A 22,615-nucleotide genomic window follows, 5' to 3' on the forward strand; every position below is an offset into this window, starting at 1 on the left:
GAGTCATCACACTATACTCCAACCAGTCACAATAATCATCAATCCATTTAGAATCGAAATGACGCATTGATCTAGAAAAATTATATTGAGGGAAGTCATGATTCCTAGGTTGGGAAGGACTATTTCGAAGGTATTTCCTCCTAATTACATCACGAAGGTGCAACGACCCAGTCGGTTGTTTTGAATATTTGCATTTCGTTCAGCTGTTTGAAGTCTTGAGTAGCATCATATGATATATTATAACTTGTGTGAATCATCGGTTTTAGTTTTTCAGGTGATTCGGGATTTGATTTGGAAGAATGATTCTCAGCCAGGAAGTTTTAAGTTAGAAGAGTTGATCAAGTTTGACTTTTATGTATTTGAACCCCGATCAGAGTTTTGATGACTCCGTCAAGTCCGGATGGTGATTTTTGACTTGGGCATATGCACAGATTTGTATTTGGATGTTTCTAGAAGGTTTTGTTACTCTGTGGCGAAAAGTTGGCAATTTGAGCTTTGGAAATTTCATAGGTTTGTCCTGTCGCGCCCCCTTTTTCCCTCTTTGCATCAGAAAATTAGGTTTATGACATTTTGGGGGTAGGACAACTCATTCCTTTTGGAAACTGGGTTTGCATTTGGAGAGTCGCCACCTAATGATTTAAGGTGCATTAGGACACCTATAAGGTTCATTTCTAAGTTTGTTTGATAACAAGAGATAGGGTAAGGGCTTGAAATTATCCTAAGGGGAAGGTGTTAGGCACCCCTCAGAATCCACTAGTATGATTCCCGGCCAGACAGTTTTTTTTATGAATTTGTACAATTAGCAGATAGACAAATATAGGCTCAAATAGTAGGGGATTTAAGTTTGAACACATAAGAGTTTGAAAACAATTATTAAAAGGCGAATTTTGAAAAGGAGTTACAGCTCTACAAACACTTGAGAATATAAAAGGGAGGAGGGGGGTCTTAGGTTTATTTACAATATGGATCACATCAATCTGATACCCGGTATGACACTCCTCAGAAGAGCGGATACACGTGGTATTAGCGCACCGGTCATCATATCCATATCTACCCTTCCCACCCCATTAAAGTATTAAAGTGCGGATTGGTCTCGACCTCTATTGCATGCTATTACCCGTCCCATTCCTATCAGTCCCAGAGGAATTTAGGACTACTATTCCTATAAGATGGAGGGTTTTAGGCTGACTTTTGAGTTTTAAAGGTAAAAAAGCTAAGGCGACATACAAAACACGTAGGACTGCATATTAGGGGAAACACATAAATAAATAAGAGACTCATATATACCTCCACAGATAATGCACATAAATGGCATGACTTAAACACAATTAGGGTCAGAATTTAAAGTACTAAGGCAGGATGTTTTAATTGTTGAAGCAGACCATATTTATTACATAACTCAGATAAGAAGTCTGAATCAGGCCTGCCTGCTGGTTATAGTAGTTGCTAATTAAACAAAGGCGAATCCAGTTTTATTAAGCAATTACCTAAGACTTGCCTAAGTGTGTATTTGTGATGTCCTATAAGCATGATATCTATCACTGATTAAGAATGCAGCAGAGCAGTGGTTAATTTAAACAAGCGATTTGGATCCTATAGGCATGCTTTCTAGACCGTATTAATAAAAGGAGTAAGTTGTTTAAACTGATTCAGAACAGTACGAGTCAAACTGATTTTAACTGTGCTGGTTTTAGATCCTATAGGCATGATCTCTATTATAGCTTATTTCAGTTCCTATAGGCATGGTATCTAAGTGTTAACGACTGATTTTGATCCTATAAGCATGGAACATGCAGTGAAGTAGTCAGGATTTATTTGATTAAAGCGAAATTCCTATAAGCATGATTTCTACTAAAATTGATTTTTTATCCTATAGGCATGATCTCTATCTGCGTGAAAATAAAGCATGCAGAACTTGAATTAAAATAGAACAGTTCCTATAGGCATGTTCTCTATCCTTCTAATAGCTAAAACATGCATAATTATCCCATCCTTTTTCACTAGCCAACCCCCAATATTTGTTACAAATTATTACAGACCAAATACTGAATTACATCAGAAAAATGTAAAATAAGAAGTTACAACCATAGGAAGCCTGATTCTTACTTTCTCTCCGAGTTATGGAATAAACCACCTCAAATGTCACTTATTTCAAAGCCTTTCTCAGACCTGGGTGTGTTAAAGTTCCCTAAGGGTCTCAAGGGACCCCGGGCAGTGCTTACACCCAGGTTTATATAACCAGATAGAGATGAGTGCAGTGTGGAAGGGCCAACCCTTATGTGTCCAAGTTCAGAGGGAGCTCAAGGGTCCCAAGGCAAGGATCACACAAGAGGGGCAGAACCTAGGTTCTAAGAATATAATGGAAGTGCAGAGTATAGAGATTATTTAAAACTGGGTTTAAATAGTAAGCGGTAAGGGTGATTTGAAAACAGTAGTAATAAACTCAAACTACATAGAATCAGCAGTTACACAAAGGGGTCAGGGGTTTTAGGATTACATTGCATGAAGCATATAACCTCAGAAAGTGTCAGATTTGGTCATGTACAACAATAGATGATGTTGACATGCCCACAAACCAGCCAGAGAACACAAACACATAGGGGGATATGGGGGTTTGGGATTCATAAGTCAGCAAATCACATAACAAGTGACTGACAGAGTACATACATAAGGGAAAACATTAATTTAGAAGGGGAGGGAGCAGATTACAGCATGCTTAGTAATGTAACTTGATTGCACAAACATAAGCAGAAGCAGGCAAGAGTGAAGGAAACTAAAACAGCTAAAGAAACATGTTTTTGTTGATGTTTGAAGATTAACTAGGACATACCAGTAGAGAAGCAAAGTGCAGAAAGAAAGAAATAAGCAAGATTCCACAGTCTAGCTTTGGCTTTCAACCGGCTAGACAAAGTAGTAACACAAGTAGTAGTAGAGAAAAGAGAGAAAGTTTTGAGTGTAAGTGTGTGTTCTTGAACTCAATTGTTCGTCTTTTTTTCTTGTTTTAGAAAGAAGAGGGGGTGGGTATTTATAGTTTTGAAAAATGAGTGAAGAAGCGGTAAAGTCTTAAACACAAACATGTAAATAATCACAATCAGAATCAACTAACACAAGTGATTTCCATCAATTAAGGAATCACTGTTTAATGGGTAGTAGCAGGCTTGATTAAGGAAAGAAATCAGTTTGGGGACAGATTGATTGTTGCCACATAAGGGGGCAGTAAAAGTATGAAATAAACAATCAAGTCTAAGTACAAAATAGGCTTATTTTGGGAAAGGATTCAGCAAGGTAAAACATCAGAGTAAAGGAAATGAATCAATTAATTTAAACAAGCGAGTGAAATTAGGGTTCCTAAAAGAATAGCTTTTGCAATTAGTTACAAGATCAAGATCAATCAAGGAAGAAACATGATTCTGCACTTCACCATATAAATACCAAGAGATGAACAAGCATGCAGAGTTAAACATGTTGACAAAAAGAAGCAACACAAACATACAATAGCAGTAGGGGTAAGCTAGGGTTCAGTAGCAAGAAAATATTCAAAGCATAGTAGTCAAGTAGGTCAAGCAGTCACATAGACTCAACAGTGAAGTAGAACATAGTAACAGGTAAGAGAAATCAGAAACAAGTAAATATCTCACAGTAATAATAAGTGAGAAAACCCCCTTTTAAGAAATTATGGCTTCGACAGTAGCCGAGTTTGAGAGATGATAAGAACTCAGAATCAGATAAGTCAAACAAAGAAAAGAGATTCAGAAACAAAGCACTTAATCGAACAAGCACACATTTAAACAAACAGTTTCAGAACTCGGATGAGACGAAAAGGAACTAGGATTTTCAACACGATGAAACAGGTAGAAGAACAACATGAGCAAATCATTTTAAACATAGAAAAATCATAAACAACATTAAAATCAGAGAAGAGATCTTTTAAAAAAACTTAAAGGAAAACCCTAATCGTTGAAAAATGAAGAGTTGTTTTGAAAGGAAATCGAGAAACCTTCATGAAAACACTTAAGAAGTTCGTAGTAAGCACATATCTAAGATAGATCTAAAGAAAATTGAAGGATCTCAAAGATTAGGGTTTCGGAAAACCCAACAAAGGTGAGAAAGACCTTGAAAGTTACCGATCAAATCAGGAAAGTCAAGGATCTGCCTTGAAAGGCCATGAATGGCCGGATAAAGGCCATGAACAGAAGTCGAGCAAGGACTGGACCAGATTCCTTCGAGGTCTGGCTATGAAACTGCAAAAACAAACATCCAGGAGACATAGGAGGCTGATACACATCTCCAATGACCATGAGAGGCCATGGATTAAGCAGGGGTTAAGGCGGATTAGGGTGGGATGAGATGGCAGCAGATTAGGGTGGGATGAGATGGCGGTGGCTAGGGTTCATGTGAGGTTTCAGAGAGAATTGAGAGAAGAAGGGATTCAGAGGCGGCGTTTGGTAAAGAATGAAGTAGGGTAAGGGGTCTTTTGGGTTTAAATATGGAAAGGGAGGACGGCGGCTGTTGATCTAAATGATCAACGACCAGGATTAAAATGGTTAGGTGGGGAATACGGGTTGGGTCATTTAAATTGGGTTAGGGGTCGGGTTTAAAATGGAAGTGGGCCGGGAAATTGGGTTTAATTTGGGGTCAGATTTAGGCTACAATTGAAATGTAATTGGCTATTATTTAAATAACCAATTTTCCCCTTTTAAAATTATAAAAAATTGTAAATTAATTTTTGGAAATAAATTAAAAGCACTAAAATGATTTATACCATATAATTAACAATTTTAAAATACAAGACTTCATTTTGTGAATATAGAACACAATTGAATCTTAAAAGAGCTATTATTGCAATTATATGCAATTTAGCTTAAAAATACTAAATAAATTTGTACAAATATGCAAAAATTACCTTAGTTTATATTTTAGCATAAATATAAAAGTCCAATAAATGAATTACCAAAAATATTAATTTTGAAAATAATTATTGGGTTTTTATGATAAAAAGGGAAATAAATTGGTTAAAAAAACTTTAAAAATTATGGAAAAATAATAAAATACTTGGATATACTTACGTATGCATATATATATATGCCATTTTAATATTATTTTGCATATTGAAAATTGATAACGCCCAACTATGCCTTTTAAAAGACAAAACGGTCGCTGCAAATATAATCCGGTTTTAAGTCCGGAATCGAATCCTCAGGGAACTAACTTATCTATTACACTTTTCGGCAATGTTATTGTCAACTCAATCATTTTCTATATGCAATATTTTTGATCAATAAATACTGGGTTCTTTTGTTTAACTACTTCAACTACTATTAAAACAACAATAAGCTAAAACAAAGATAATTCAATGGTAAAAGGGTCTAGGGCAGTGATTTCCCCAATTGCTAGTTTAGTTCTGGACTCTTCTGCTATAATCTCGCCGTAATACTCCATGAGGATTAAGAGTTATGGGCTATCGTAATTATCTCTTGATCAACTACAATAATTTACTAGAGCATTCTCTCGAACTACTCTAGCTGACTATGGGTATGCAACTCTAAATTATCCCACCAAAGTTTTGTTATCTCTAAACCCACTTTTAAGTTCAAGTAATGAATCTCTTCAATTACCCAAAAGTGGTGGTGTTCAACAGCTATCTAACCTAATATTCTTTCTCAAGCAACATAAGGTAATTAGACACGATTAATCAAGGGCCCATTCAATTAATCACCATACAAAACGTAGTTGAACAATCATATCGTAAATCCGGCTCGATTATAACAACTTGAGTCAAAACTTCAACCAACAATTGGTTCCATCAACCCTAGATAAGTGTTTAGCTACTCATAACAAAATAGGAGAGAAGTACGAAATTATTCATAATATAAAATTGCAAGAATTAAAAGGAGATAGAAAAACTCTAATGTTTGGTTGATCTTCTCACACTTGTTCTTCCTTCAAAAGTAGTCTAAAATTCGTCTTCCCCCTCAGTTGGGCGAGTTTCTAAAGCTTATAAGGGTTTTACAAAAGTTTTCCCGAAATTACACTTTGATCCACAACTTCTAGCGGAGTGAACAGTTCATCGCGGTCACGGCCAACCGCGGTCGACCGCAGTGAATGCTGAGCTTTCTGCCTCCCTTCATTAATCTGCCACGGTTCGCCGCGGTGCCACCGCGGTCGCGGTAGCCTTCTTGCCCAGCCCATTTATGCTTCTTTGTGTTCGGGTACTTCTTGAGTGGGTGTTTTCTTCACATTATCACCTCCAAAACACTCTATGTTGCTTCTTCTCATATAATATTCCCTGCTAAACAAAAGAACACTATTTAGAGCATTTTGTTGGCAATTTATCTATAAAACAACAACAAAGTATGATCATATTAAGGTGTAAATATCAACTATATAGCCTGCTATCAACACCCCACACTTAAATCATTGCTAGTCCTCAAGCAATCCGCCACACTCCATCAAGATTTCTTCCCTAAGCTTCTCCTTTAACAACTAACACCATGAATATTTTACAAAAATTTGCACCTAGTAGTGAACAACCTTTACCTCAAGAGTCAAGCCTTTTGTACCATGCACATCTGCACTTACTCAAGACACTCTATACAAGAGTCAAGACTTACCTTTCCTTTGTGAATCACATGCCCTCACATCACACAAGAGAGTAGTTCCACATATAACGATAATTAAAACAAGTAGGAACTGAGATAGACAAAATTCGCTCACTCTCAGAAAGAACGTTCATATGCCACAAAGATGCACCATAGGCTTGCCCTTATTGTAATACTTTACTAATTGAGCTCATTCAGTCTAAGATCAATAGGACTTTAATTGGTTGTAATGTAGGCTAAGGGACAGGTAGGATATATTTAGATATAATGACTAACCTCCCTAAGCACTTTTTAATACAATTACATTAACTTAAAGATCATAGTTATGCCAACCAACACTCCACCTCATCTGTTTAAAACATCCCCTTCCATTAGGTACAATTTGTACAAACCACCACTTCTCAACCATTGTGAATATTATTTTTTTTCGTGGTGCTTTTCTTTTTTTATGCTTCAAATTCTACCTCTTTTCTCTATCTCAATGGTTCCACTCAAAAACCAAACCACCACCCCACACTTTTACTTTTGCGTATTTCCATCATCGTTCAAGTGCTTATTGGGAGGTAAAAGGGTTCAAACGGCCAGCTATTCAAATAATTGGGTAAGGTTCGCAATGTGGTTGCCAAAGAAGTAGGCTTATAGGCTCAATGAGGTTAACTACGATGTATTGCATTCAGGTGGGTCACTTTATATATCTAGCTCAACAAAGAATGCCTATATCACTTCTAAAACTGAAAGAAACTACTATTTCTCTTTGCAAACACACAAGGCAAGTTCTAGGCATCAAATATGAAACATGGAACATAGTAAAACTCACACATACATGGCACATGACTCACTACGGATTGGGTTATCAAGATATTCTCTTTTAAGTGTTCAAGTTAGATGCAAACGTACAATTTTAAGGCACTCTAACAGGATTTAACCAATGAAGCTAGGTGTTGAACTCTAGTGTCTATCGTGTTCAGGTGTAAAAAATCATTTTTTGCTCATGGCCCATTAATCCTAACCTAAAACTAAAAAGATCAAAAACAAAAACTACCTATACCCGGTTCAAGCTAAACCCTTGGAAAAGAACCGTGGCCCAAAGAAAAACCAAGGGGGAGTTACTACACTACCTAAAAACAAAAATAAAAAAAAATCTTTTTTTTGTCTTTTCTCTAGACTACTTCCCTTAAGAAAATTGTCTAACGGATCCGTCATCAGGAAGAGTCTCCATATTCCTCATTTTTTTTCTCGACTTAGTCCCACAAGAACCCCGCCGAAAAATATCCGTCGTCGGGACAAGTCACTTACTATTTTAGCTTTCCTAATGAACTATTACTCTACATCAAAACAATCAAAGCAAGACAAAACAAGCAAAATCAAACAATCAATTATTACAATTACAAACATACAATGAAGTATCCCTACCCCACACTTAAAATGAAGACATGTCCCCATGGCTCAAAATCTAAAGAAAAGTGAGGTGAAGGAACTTCCCTGAAGGCTCACTCCTGATCAGAGACAGTGTTTGGGTTCACGTTCCATGCACGTCCCAGCGCTCTCAACCAGCCCAAGAATTTCTTCTCCGATTTCACCTGCCTCTCGGCCACCGCATCAATACGGACACCCAAATCACTGATTGAGGTATGCAACCCAGCCATATCCTGCTCCAAAGCTGTCATACGGGTGCTCCGATGTGGCTGTGATGGGCTTGCCACATCAACTCTTGGAGGAGGGGGAACCTCAGCTACCTCAGTATCATCATCATCATCGTCAGCCGAATCATCATCCGAGTCATCAACATTCACCACCGGCTCTCGTCCAATTCCAATTTTTCTCGCCCGGAATGGTGCTTTTAGTGGCAATCTCCCATCAACCCGAGGGTCTTCAGGGACTCGAGCAATATGACACAGCCGGGTGATCAGCGAAGGGAAGTAGTGGCCCTTGGTTAGCTCAGGTGATCGAATGAACATCTCTTCATGAAAGAGCCGGGCCACATCAAAATCACTATGGGACATAAAATAGTGGATTGCGGACGCCTGTGATAGATTAACATATGTCGTGTTGTTGGATGGCAACAATCGACTATTGACAATGGTGATCCAACACTTGGCCTCCCAATTCAGACAATGGGAGTTGAGAGTAATCCTGTGCTTGATCCATAGGTGTTCTTTGTCCGGCACATAGATAGTATCAAGAAGAGTGCCCCACAAGGCCCGTGTTCCACTAAAACTACGATAAGGATCAAAGTCACCCCGAAACACAAGCAGCCTGTATACCCTGCAGATGGCGTCAAGGGATGCATTTACCGGGGTATTGCGCACCATCACAACCCCATTCTCATGTTCTGGCAGGTTTGCATAGAACTCCCTTAATAATTGAACATTAGCCTCCTCCGGTACCTCGAAGAAGATGTCCAACTGACATCGCTGAAGCTCATTCAACATATTGGGGCATTCCACCTCCAAAGCCATTCGATCAATGTGTACCTCTGGTTGTAACTTCTTAGCTGCTTTCTGGTTGTACCTATTCTCCGTTGCGCTGGAGACAAACCGAGTGCTATCGAACTGAGGTGCACTGGCTTGGCTCCTAGATCGTGAGGATCTTCCCGGTCCACTAATGGAGGGTCCGGTGTTTCGTCTCTTCCTAGAGGAGCTCATTGTACCTGTCATACAATGAAACGCCTATTAGTGAGTGCGCAAAATATGTGACTATGGATGGTTACTCAGACTTCACCATACCCATGTCACAATAGCTCCTTATATCCCCATTAGGGCAATTTCCCAAATACCTTGTGAGCAAGGCACTACCCAGACACATCTAGCCCACATGGGTACATCCAAGCTCTTCCCCAGTCAAGTATACTACCACACCAACACACCCCACACTTACTCCATTCAATCACCCACCAATAACACCGTTCAAACATGGAATTCATAGACCCTTCACCAAGCAAACTTAAAAACGAAATGGAAAAGCAAAAACAAGAAGAAAAGGAGTATACCAACAAGTACATCTCAACACAACATAAAATTACATAAACTACAACACAATACAACACAATGCTAAAAAAAAGAGAGAGAAAAGTTAGAACCTTACCTTAAGGGAGGAAGGAGGAGAGGAATTGGGGATGAGGGTGATGTGATTGAAGGAGAAGAAGAAGAAGAAGAGAGGAATTGGGGAGGTTAGGGTTTGGAGAGAGAGAAAAATTGGGAATATGGGGGAGGGGGTCGTGTTTTGGGTTTAAGAGGGGGGTTTTGGGTTGTAAAATTAAAAGAGGAAGAAAAGAATTAAGAAAAACGGAAAAAAATAAATTAAAATTACCTGGACCGACCGTGGTCCACCGCGGATGCGGTAGGTTTTAAAATCTGAGGCAGAAAGTTTACGCCTCACCGCGGTTTACCGCGGTCGCAGTGGGATGGAAAAATCGAGGCAGAATGTTTGCCATCCACCGCGGTTTGTGGCGGTCGCAGTGCTGGTTTTTTTAAGTTACATGAACAACTAATCAATACACTCGTGGGTTGCCTCCCACACAGCGCTTGATTTAATGTCGCGGCTTGACACCAGCATTTGACCATCACTCCTCATCCACGTACTGGGGCTCTCCCAAAGTGATTACCACTCTATCCCCTTTTTCATTAGACATGCCAAGGTAATGTTTCAACCTTTTCCCATTTGCTGTGAACTTGTTTGTCCCATCTTCTGATTCAATCTCTACAGCTCCACTTAAGAACAATTGCACCACTCTGAAGGGTCTTGACCATCGGGACTTTAACTTACCTGGGAACAATCTCAATCTCGAGTTGTATAATAACACTCGATCTTCGGGTTTGAAGTTTCGATCCAAGATGTGCTTATCATGCATTAATTTCATCCCTTTTTTGTATAATCTAGCACTCTCAAAGGCCTGGAACCTGAATTCTTCAAGCTCATGTAATCCTGTGACTCTGTTAGTGCCTGCTGTCTCCATGTCTAAGTTCAACTGCCGCAATCCCCAAAGTGCTTTATGCTCTAGCTCAACTGGGAGGTGGCATGCCTTACCAAACACCAACCTGTACGGTGATATCCCAATTGGGGTTTTGAAGGCTGTGCGGTATGCCCATAATGCATCATCCAATTTCCTTGCCAATCAATCCTTGTTGCATTCACCGTTTTTGTGAGGACACTTTTAATCTCCCTGTTGGACACTTCAACTTGGCCGCTCGATTGTGGGTGGTACGGGGTAGTCACTTTTTGACGAACTCCATATTTTTCCAACAGCCGTGCAAATGCTCTATTGCAGAAATGGGCTCCGCCATCACTAAGTATAGCTCTTGGGGTACCAAAATGCGTGAAAATGTTCTTCTTTATAAAGCCTAGTACCCCCTTAGCATCATTGGTCGGGAGAGCCACTGCTTCGACCCACTTGGAGACATAGTCAACTGCTACCAATATGTACTTGTTACCATACGAGCTAACGAATGTCCCCATGAAGTCAATCCCCCACATGTCAAAAATCTCCACCTCTTGAATTGTTGTCATTGGCATCTCGTGTCTACAAGAATGTTGCCAGTTCTTTGGCATTCATCGTAGCTTTTAACTCAAGCATGGGCATCCTTGAACATAGTAGGCTAGTACAAGCCTGACTCCAACACCTTAGCTGTTGTCCGAATCCCTCCAAAGTGTCCACCATATGGTGAAGCATGGCAAGCTTGCAAAACAAAATGTTGATCTTTCTCGGGGATACACCGCCGGATCATGTTATCTACACATATTTTAAACAATAGAGGTTCATCCCAATAATAATATCGACAATCACGAAAGAACTTTTTATTTTGAATTGAGAAGAGTTCATAAGGTACAATACCACTTGCTAAATAATTAGTAATATCAGCATACCAAGGTGCCTCATCCATTGTCATTGCCAGTAATTGTTCATCCGGAAATGTCTCTGTTATATCCTTAACCTCTACCTTCTTTTCAGCTCATTCCAACCTTGAGAGGTGGTCAGCTACTTGGTTCTCTGTCCCTTTCCGATCACGTATTTCCAGATCAAATTCTTGTAACAGAAGAACCCAGCGAATCAAGTGTGGCTTTGACTCCTTCTTTTCTATCAGGTATCTAATTGCTGCATGGTCAGTGTAAACAATAACTTTCGAGCCAATCAAGTATGAACTAAATTTATCGAATGCAAAAACAACAGCCAACATCTCCTTTTCTGTCACAGTGTAATTGAGTTGTGCACCGCTTAGTGTTCTGCTTGCATAATAAATCGGGTGCATCAGTTTACCTTGTCGCTGCCCCAAGACTGCTCCTATGGCATAGTCACTGGCGTCGCACATGAGCTCAAATGGTTGCTCCCAGTTGGGTGCAACAATGATGAGTGCAGTCACCAATCTCTTCTTCAGTTCCTCAAATTCCAACCTGCATTTATTAGAAAACACAAAGGGGTGATCCTTTTCAAGGGGTTTACATAATGGGTTAGCAATTTTGGAGAAATCTTTGATGAATTGCCTGTAGAACCCGGCGTGCCCTAGGAAACCTCTCGCCGCGTTGATCGAAGTGGGCGGTGGTAGTTTTTCAATCACGTCAACCTTGGCATGGTCGACCTCAATTCCCTTACTGGACACTCGATGTCCCAGGACTATCCCTTCCTGTACCATAAAATGGCACTTTTCTCAGTTTAACACTAAATTTGTCTCCACATATCTTTTAAGCACTCTTCTTAAGTTGTAAAGATAGTCCTCGAATGAATCTCCCACCACGGAGAAATCATCCATAAATACCTCCATAATATCCTCCACCATGTCTGTGAAAATGGCTAACATGCACCGTTGAAATGTCGTCGGTGCATTGCAAAGCCCAAAAGGCATTCTCCGAAAGGCGAAGATGCCATATGGACAAGTGAAGGATGTTTTCTCTCTATCTTCGGGGGCTATAGATATCTGATTGTACCCCGAATAACCATCCAAGAAACAGAAGTGCGAGCGCCTGGCCAGCCTATCCAACATTTGGTCAATGAAAGGCAAGGGGAAGTGGTCCTTCCGGGTGGCTGTGTTCAATTTTCGGTAATCCATGCAAATCCGCCATCCCATGACTGTACGAATTGAGATCAACTCATTGTTCTCGTTTTGCACAACACTCATTCCCCCGTTTTTCGGCACACATTGGACAGGGCTGACCCAATTGCTATCAGAGATGGGGAAGATGATTCCCGCATCTAACCATTTGATCACTTCCTTCTTTACTACCTCCTTCATGTTCGGGTTCAGCCTTCATTGATGTTCTCTGGAAGGTTTGTGCCCTTCTTCCAAGAGAATCTTGTGCATACAGAAGGATGGGCTGATACCCTTTATGTCTGCCATGGTCTAGCCAATGACAGTCTTACTTTCTTGTAGTACCTGTAAGAGCTGTTCTACCTGCACATCTAACAAACCGGATGATATAATAATAGGCAACGTAGAATCGGGGCCTAAGAAAACGTACCTGAGGTGAGCTGGGAGTGGCTTCAGCTCCAACTTGGGTGGTTTCTCTACCGATGGCTTTGCTGGAGGTGTAGCCCTTTTTTCTAACTCAAGGGACTCGAACTGAGGTTCCTTTTTCCAAAATACTTGGCCTTCAAGTGCCATGACCCACTCAGCCAACCTTTCACCATCCATTTCTTCTAAATTTATCAGACATGCCTCCAATGGATCTTTAACAGTCAGGGTCACATCCTCTTCTTGCAGGATCACATCCACTGCCTCCGCTAGAGAGCAATTCACATATTCACGGGGTCTCCTCATAGATTGCTGAACATTGAATATGACTTCTTCGTCGTTCAATCTCATTTTTAATTCCCCAGTCTCATAATCGATCAGGGCTCTCCCAGTGGCAAAAAATGGCCTACCTAAAATGATAGGTATCTCCTCATCTACCTGACAATCCAGAATAACAAAGTCTGCAGGGAACATGAACTTCCCCATTTGCACCAATACATCATCAAGAATCCCATTAGGTCTTTTAACCGTGCGGTCAGCCAGCTGCAGCAGCATCGAAGTCGGTCTAGCTTTGCCAATGCCCAGTTTGGTGTATACAGCCAAAGGCATCAAATTTATGCTGGCTCCCAAATCAAATAATGCCTTTGCAAAGGCATAACTCCCAATCGTGCACGGAATAGTGAAGCTACCTGGGTAGGACATCTTTTGATCCATTGGTCTAGTCACTACTGCGCTGCAGGTCTGTGTTAGAGTTACTGTGGATAGATCCTAAAAATCAAACTTCTGTGACATTAGGTCTTTCATCATCTTAGCATAACCTGACATCTCCCTCAAGGCATCCATCAAAGGAATATTCAACTGAATTTGATGCAACATCTCCATGAATTTCTTGTATTGATCTTCCTTCTTTTATTTTACCAGTCTCTGAGGGAATGGTACAGGTATCACCTTTTGTGCACTGCTTGCTGGCTTCTCTCTGTTGGGGTTCTGTGGCATAAGAGGCACCACCTGTTTTGTAGCTTGTTCATTTACCTTAGCCTTACCCTTTTCATCTTGACCCTATTCAACTACCACTTCAGTCAGATTTGTTGGTTCATCTATCTCTAGTGGAGTTGGAGTGGCTGGCGTAGTCTCCTTGCTGGCCTGTGCAACCTCCTACTCTTTGTCTAGAACTCCCCTATTCCAAAGACTTACTGCCATTAGCTGATTCAGGTTTTGCTCCTTAGGATTAATATTTGTGTCCGCTAGCAATGTCCCCTGGGGGCTATTGTTTAAAGCCATAGACAATTGCCCCAACTGAGTTTCAATGTTCTTTATAACTGAATCATGTACTGCCAACCTTTCTTGCATCTTACCATTTGTCCCAATGAGTTGCTGGAGCATCCCCTGATCTCTACCATGTTGTTATCTTACTGCTGAAAAGGTGGTTGATATGTCAACTGTTGCTAGTTCTGTTGTGGGTAGCCTTGCTGTCTCTAGTGGTATGGCACCATTTGGCCTTGAGCTTGCATGCCCCCAGGCTGAGGCATGTTGGGTCTGTATTTTTGATTTGGTGCAGGTCTCCACTGTTTCCCTCCTTGTCTCTGACCCCCAAAATTATTAACATAATTCATATCTTCCCTTGCCCCTTGATTTTCACCTTTTTCGCTCCATGAACACACATAAGACTGATTAACACAGGGTGTACACAATCCTCCATTTGTCGTGTCAACAATATGCACCTGTTTGGTACCCATCTCATCTATCTTCTTTGTCAAAATACTCATCTGAGTCAGAAGTGTGGCCATGTTCTCTGCTTGCGAATTATTTGGGTCAAGAGACACCGAATGCACTATGGGTGCCAGTGTTGTACCTCTAGTCATCTACCCCGAATTCTGGGACCTCTTGTCAAGAAGGACTTTGCACTCGGTGAATGTCTTACTCAAAAATGCACCTCCAGCTGAAGCATCCACATTGGCCTTTAGATTGTCAGCCAATCCCATGTAGAATCTCTGGCCAAGCATCTGGTCTGGAATGCCATGGTGAGGGCACTTAACCAGCATCCCTTTAAATCTTTCCCAAGTTTCTTGCAAGGTCTTAGTCGGCTGCTGCTTGTACTGCAATATTTCATCAATCTGCCTTGGAGTCTTGTTGGGTGGGTAGAACTTATTAAAAAACTGCTTTACTAATTCCTCCCAGGTGACAATGGAATTGATTGGGAGCGAATTCAGCCAAGTCTGAGCTTCCCCAGTCACAAAGAACGGGAACGGTAATAGCTTGATAGCTTATGGGGTCACATTTGGCTGCCTTTGAGTCACACAAATTGACAAAAAAAATTCAAATGTTGCTAAGGGTCTTCAATGTGTGACCCGGAGAACTATCCCTTATTTTGCAGCAGATGCAGTATGTTGTTGGTGATCTGGAATGTCTCCGCTTGTATTGCGGGTACAGTTGTGGCAGTTGCCAGGTTTTCAGCTGTGGGTTGAGCCCAATCATAAAGTGCAGCTTCTGGCACAAGAGGTGCCACCACTCTGACATTTGGGTCAGCTTGACCATCCCTGATGTTTCCGTTGATGTTCTCTACGTTACCCATGTCAAAGTCAAACTGATGTGGTTGTTGTGATTGTTGGATCCTCCTTTTGGCATGGTTTAATGCCCTGAATGTTTTTTCGGGTTCTGAAAGTCCTTCAAGCAGTTCTCCAGTCCTCGAAGAATTTCTATGCATACACCTGAATTCCACAAGAGTTCAAACGTTAGAATTTCAATGAAAATTGTTTAACACCTTTGAATTTGATTTGAACTAATAATTTTTAACACTACTTCTAAGTTGTAATAAATAACACCGTTAGTTCCCCGGCAACGGCGCCAAAATTTGATAATTCCCAACTATGCCTTTTAAAAGACAAAGCGGTCACTACAAATATAATCCGATTTTAAGTCCGGAATCGAATCCTCAGGGAACTAACTTATCTATTACACTTTTCGGCAATGTTATTGTCAACTCAATCAATTTCTAGATGCATGATTTTTGATCAATAAAGATTGAGTTCTTTTGTTTAACTACTTCAACTACTATTAAAAACAACAATAAGCTAAAACAAAAAAAATTCAATGGTAAAAGGGTCTAGGGTAATGATTTCCCCAATTGCTAGTTTAGGTCTAGACTCTTCCGCTATAATCTCGCCATAATGCTCTATGAGGACTAAGAGTTATGGGCTATCGTAATTATCTCTCGATCAACTACAATAATTTACTAGAGCATTCTCTCGAACTACTCTAGCTGACTATGGGTATGCAACTCTAAATTATCCCACCAAAGTTTTGTTATCTCTAAACCCACTTTTAAGTTCAAGTAATGAATCTCTTCAATTACCCAAAATTGGTGTTGTTCAACAGCTATCTAACCTAATATTCTTTCTCAAGCAACATAAGGTAATTAGACACGATTAATCAAGGGCCCATTCAATTAATCACCATACAAAATGTAGTTGAACAATCATATCGTAAATCCGGCTCGATTATAACAACTTGAGTCAAAACGTCAACCAACAATTGGTTCCATCAACCCTAGATAAGTGTTTAGCTACTCATAACAAAATAGGAGAGAACTACAAAATTATTCATAATATAAAATTGCAAGAATTAAAAGGAGATAGAAAAACTCTAATGTTTGGTTGATCTTCTCACACTTGTTCTTCCTTCAAAAGTAGTCTAAAATTCGTCTTCTCCCTCAGTTGGGCGAGTTTCTAAAGCTTATAAGGGTTTTACAAAAGTTTCCCCAAAATTACACTTTGGTCCACAACTTCCAGCGGAGTGAACAGTTCACCGCGGTCGACCGCGGTGAACACTGAGCTTTCTGCCTCCTTTCATTAATCTACCGCGGTTCGCCGCGGTGCTACCGCGGTCGCGGTGGCCTTCTTGACCAGCCCATTTATGCTTCTTTGTGTTCGGTTACTTCTCGAGTGGGCGTTTTCTTCACATTATCGCCTCCAAAATACTCCATGTTGCTTCTTCTCATATAATTTTTCCTGCTAAACAAAAGAAAATTTATCTATAAAACAACAACAAAGTATAGTCATATTATGGTGTAAATATCAACTATATAGCCTACTATCAAAAATATATAGGGAAAAATTGGGTATCAACAATTGCCCCTCTTTACCCGGGAAGGATGAAAGAATTATCGGGTAAAGATATGATGGCCAATTTTGATCGAGCGAAATGGTTCGAAGAGGTTTAGGCCGCACCCTGGTTTTTTGAGCTGCCTACATATCCCTGGTTTTACAGGAATCAGGCATATGTAGTTCAAGATCCGCCGACAGAGTATGCCGATGGAGACTTTTCAAGAACGGACGCAATATCTAGGACGGGGTGAGCGGACAGCTTGTGGGAATGGTTAGGTTCGACATGGCTGCGGGAACTGGAGCGGGATTGCTCCTACCGGGATGGCCGTTGTTCGCCGGTGTACCTGCAATTAGAAACAATATAAGCGTATATCGCGCATAAATTTAAACATGATGCAAATTCCCGTCGGACCATGAATGTTGTCTTTGGATGATTAGGATGACGTCCTGGGCCATGAAGCGTATGATAAAGGATTCGCAGGTCATGAAATGATTCTCTCGGGCTATGAGGATAGTGCCTCCGAACCATGGTGCCTTTGAATAATGATATGCAAAAGATTGAAAGGGATCCTCAGGCCATGACATGGTGTTCTCGGGCTATGAAGATGGTGCCTCCGAACGATGACGCCTTTGGATAATTTGGCGATCTTTCAGCCCATGAGATGCAGTATGAGGCGATCTTTCAGCCCATGAGATGCAGTATGAGCCGATCTTTCAGCCCATGAGATGTAGTATGAGGCGATCTTTCAGCCCATGATATGAAGTAGCATGATGCGGACAACACAGAGCTTAGTCTTGCGCATTGAAGGGCAGAGCTTAGCCCGTAAGAGAAATGGAATAAACGATGCTTGAGATAATGCTTAGTTCCGAAGAAAATTGGAGGCAGAGCTTAGCCTCGGAAGGCAGAATGATAGCCTTATGCAAAGATGCAAATGCGGAGAGAGGTAGAGCTTAACCTCGGAAGGCAGAATGGTAGCCTTATGCAAGTTGGAAGGCAGAATAGTAGCCTTATGCAATGCCAATGTAGATGGAGGTAGAGCTTAACCTCGAAAGGTAGAATGGTATCCTTGTGCAAGTTGGAAGGCAGAATAGTAGCCTTATGCAATGCAAATGCAGATGGAGGTAGAGCTTAACCTCAGAAGGCAGAATGGTAGCCTTATGCAGGAGTGTAGATGGAGACAGCGTTTAGTCTCAGAAGGCAGAATGGTAGCCTTATGCAAAAACGAAATAACGAATGATAGTAGAGTTTTCTTAGTTGATAGCAGATTGCGATGTCGTGATTACTGAGAGCATTATGATGGACGGAACGTCACTGGTGTATGTTGATAGCAAATGTTTGCAAGTGTAACAGTTCGGAAAGTCGTGTTCCCGAATAATGTTTGTCCATGAGTGTATAGTATGTTTAATGATTTTGCAATCCTGGTGCCTGCATCCAAAGAAAAATCGTGAGTTTTGTAGAGGGGGGAGGTTAGATCGTATCCCCGCTGGCTTTGCTTTTCCCGCTCGGCTTTGATCTGGTGATACTATACGTATCATTGGGGTAGTGTTGCTAAACAAAGCAATTTCAGTAATAAACATGCATGGTTTCGTAAAGATATGACATAAATGTATAACTAAGAAATAGCTTTTAGATGAACCGACAACTGTGATGTGGCTCGGGACATTGCAACCTCTCTAGCTATGGAATTTTGAGAGTCACCCACAAAATTCTGCCCCAGTTTGATGAGTTGACATTTCTGACTGCTGCTAGCGGCGATTGGCTGAAATTACTTCTTAATTTTGGGTCCTCCTCAAAATTCTGCCCCAGTTTCCAATTGTGAGGGAAATGAAATTTTTTTATTGCATTATCACCGAACCCACAGGGATGCCTATGTATCCCCTCTTAAATGGGAATCAGGTCAGGCGTAGTTCAATTTACATCATTTAAGGGAAGCATAAAGATTACACATAGTAACATTTGACTGTATCTGTGTTAATTGGCTTTGGCCAGACTTCTCCGTCCATCTCTGCAAGTATGAGGGCTCCTCCTGTCAGAACCCGATGAACCATGTATGGACCCTACCAGTTGGGAGAGAATTTCCCCCTGGCTTCATCTTGATGCAGAAAATTTTTCTTTAACACCAGCTGCCCCGGTGTGAACTACCTTGGCTTGACTCTTTTGTTGAAGGCTCTGGACATTCTGTTCTGATAGAGTTGACCATGGAAAACTACATTCATTCTCTTTCCATCTATAAGGGCTAGTTGTTCATAATGACTTTTTACCTACTCTGCGTTGTCGAGCCTAACTTCTTGTATGATCCTTAGGGAAAGAATTTCTACTTCAGCGGGAATGACAACCTCTGTACCGTAAACCAGCATATAGGGGGTTGCCCTGGTTGATGTGCGGACTGTGGTGCGATACCCCAATAGAGCAAACGATAACTTCTCGTGCCACTATTTATGCTTCTCTATCATTTTCCTCAATATCTTCTTGATATTCATGTTGGCGGCCTCTATAACTCTATTCATATGAGGCCTATAGGCTGTGGAATTCTTATGTTTGATCCTGAAGGTTTCACACATAGCTTTTATCAAGTCACTATTGAGGTTGGAGCCATTATCAGTAATGATTGACTCTGAAATCCCGAATCGATAAATAATGCAGTCGCGGACAAAGTCTTCCACGACTTTCTTTATTACTGCTCTGTAAGATGTTGCTTCGACCCATTTGGTGAAATAGTCGATTGCTACTAGGATAAACCTGTGCCCGTTTGAAGCGGCAAGCTAGATTGGTCCAATAACATCTATTCCCCAGGCGGCGAACGGCCATGGCGAGCTCGTTGCATTAAGCTCATTTGGAGGTACCTTTATCATGTCTGCATATATCTGACAGCGGTGGCATTTTCGAACATACTGGATGCAGTCCGTCTCTATAGTCATCCAAAAGTAATCGGCTCGGAGTATCTTCTTTGCTAAGACAAAACCGTTCATATGTGGACCGCAGGTCCCAACATGAATTTCCTCTAGTAGCCTAGCTACTTCCTTTGCGTCGACACACCTTAATAGTCCCAAATCAGGAGTCCTCCTATACAGGATTCCTCCGCTGGGAAAGAAATTGTTGGACAATCTCCGAAGTGTGCGTTTCTGAGTAGGATTTGCAAGCTCTAGGTACTCTCCTTTTGCCAAATATTTCTTGATATCATGAAACCAAGGCTTTCCGTCTGCTTCTTCTTCAATGTGGGCACAGTAAGCTAGCTGATCATGGATCTTTACTCGAATAGGATCAATCAAATTTTTGTCTGGATGTTGTATCATAGATGACAGGGTAGCCAGTGCATCGACGAACTCTTCTAGACTCTGGGAACATGTTAGAACTCCGTCTTCGTGAACCTTTTCCTCAGTTCCTATACATGATGCAGATACAGGAGTATCCTGGAGTTCTTGGTTGCCGATTCCTCATGCACCTGATGTATGAGTAGGTCTGAATCTCCAATCATTAGCAATTCTTGAATGTTCATGTCAATGACCATCTTGAACCCTAAGATGCAGGCTTCATACTCGGCCATATTATTGGTGCACGGGAACCTGAGTTTGGCGGATACTGGATAATGCTGACCGGTTTCTGCTCCTATGCCAACTCCTTTGAAATTTGCTGCTCCATCGAAGAACATTCTCCAACCGTCATAGGATTCTGCAATATCTTCTCCTATGAATGATACCTCTTTGTGAGAAAAATACATTTTCAGGGGTTCGTATTCTCCATCCACAGGATTCTCAGCAAGGTGGTCTGCCAGTGTTTTTCCCTTGACCACTTTCTGAGTTACATAAACAATATCGAATTCACTTAACAGGATTTGCCATTTGACTAGCTTGCCAGTGGGCATGGGCTTCTGAAAGATGTACTTCAAGGGGTCCATCCTTGATATGAGATATTTAGTATAGGCACAGAAGTAGTGCCTCAGTTTCTGATCTACCCAAGTCAAAGCACAATAGGTGCGCTTTAATAGAGAATACCGGGCCTCGTACAGGGTGAACTTCTTACTAAGGTAATAAATGGCCTGCTCCTTCCTCCTCGTTTCATTGTGTTGCCCCAGAACGCAACCGAAAGCTCCATCCAATACTGCAAGGTAGAGTAATAAGGGTCTACCTGGCTTGGGTGGGACCAAAACTGGTGGTGTTGACAGGTACTCCTTAATTTTGTTGAAGGCCCTTTGGTAGTCATCGGTCCATTTGGTAGCGGTGGCCTTCTTCAACATCATCAATATTGGCTCACAGATAACTGTAGACTGTGCTATGAACCGACAGATGTAGTTAAGTCTCCCCAAGAAACTCATCACATCCTTCTTGTTCTTTAGCGGTGGCAGTTCTTGAATGGCTTTGACTTTTGATGGATCCAGTTCTATCCTTCGGCGGCTCACAATAAACCCAAGCAATTTCCCAGCAGGAACCCCAAATGCGCATTTTGTGGGGTTCAATTTCAGGTTGTACCTCCGCAATCTATTAAAGAACTTCCTCAAATCTTCCATGTGGTCAGTGGCCTTCTTGGACTTGATGATAACATCATCTACATATACCTCTATCTCCTTGTGTATCATATCATGGAAAATGGTAGTTATTGCCCTCATGTAGGTGGCCCTTGCATTCTTTAGGCCGAACGACATCGTCTTGTAATAGTACATTCCCCACGGTGTAATTAAAGCTATTTTCTCCGCATCTTCTTCATCCATCCAGATTTGATGATAACCAGTTAAGCAATCTACAAATGACTGTAGCTCATGCTTGGTGCAATTGTCAATCAAGATGTGTATGTTCAACAAAGGGAAGTCGTCTTTCGGACTGGTCCGATTGAGATCCCAGTAGTTGACACACACTTTGACCTTCCCGTCCTTCTTTGGCACTGGCACGATGTTGGCTAACCATGTCGGGTATTCTACTACCCTGAGAACCTTAGCTTTAACCTACTTAGTGACTTCTTCCTTGATTTCCAAACTCATGTCAGGCTTGAATTTTTTGAGCTTTTGCGTTACCGGTGGACATGTCGGATCGGTTGGCAGTTTATGCGCCACAATGGACGTACTCAGACCAATCATGTCATCATACGACCAGGCGAATATGTCCTCATATTCCTTTAGAAATTCCATGTATTCTTTCTTTTCTGACGGCGATAGGTGAATGCTGATTCGTGTTTCCTTGATGTTTTTTGCATCTCCCAAGTTAACAATTTCGGTCTCATCCAGGTTGGACTTAGGTCTGTTCTTAAAATTCTCCACTTCTTTGACAATCTCGTCAGGTATGTCATCTTTCTCTGAATCAATGTCCGTTTGTTGCATTGTCCCATTGCATGTCATAGTCATTGGTTCATCAAGATAAGTAATAGTAATGCTGTATATGTAAAGTAATGAAAGAAAAATAATAATGAGTGTTGGTTCATAAGAAAAGTCAAAATGCTTTAATAAATTGCATAACCATTTTAAACATTGGAGATCTTATT

Source organism: Nicotiana sylvestris, chromosome 3 (assembly GCF_000393655.2).
Source record: "Nicotiana sylvestris chromosome 3, ASM39365v2, whole genome shotgun sequence".
Classification (NCBI taxonomy): domain Eukaryota; kingdom Viridiplantae; phylum Streptophyta; class Magnoliopsida; order Solanales; family Solanaceae; genus Nicotiana; species Nicotiana sylvestris.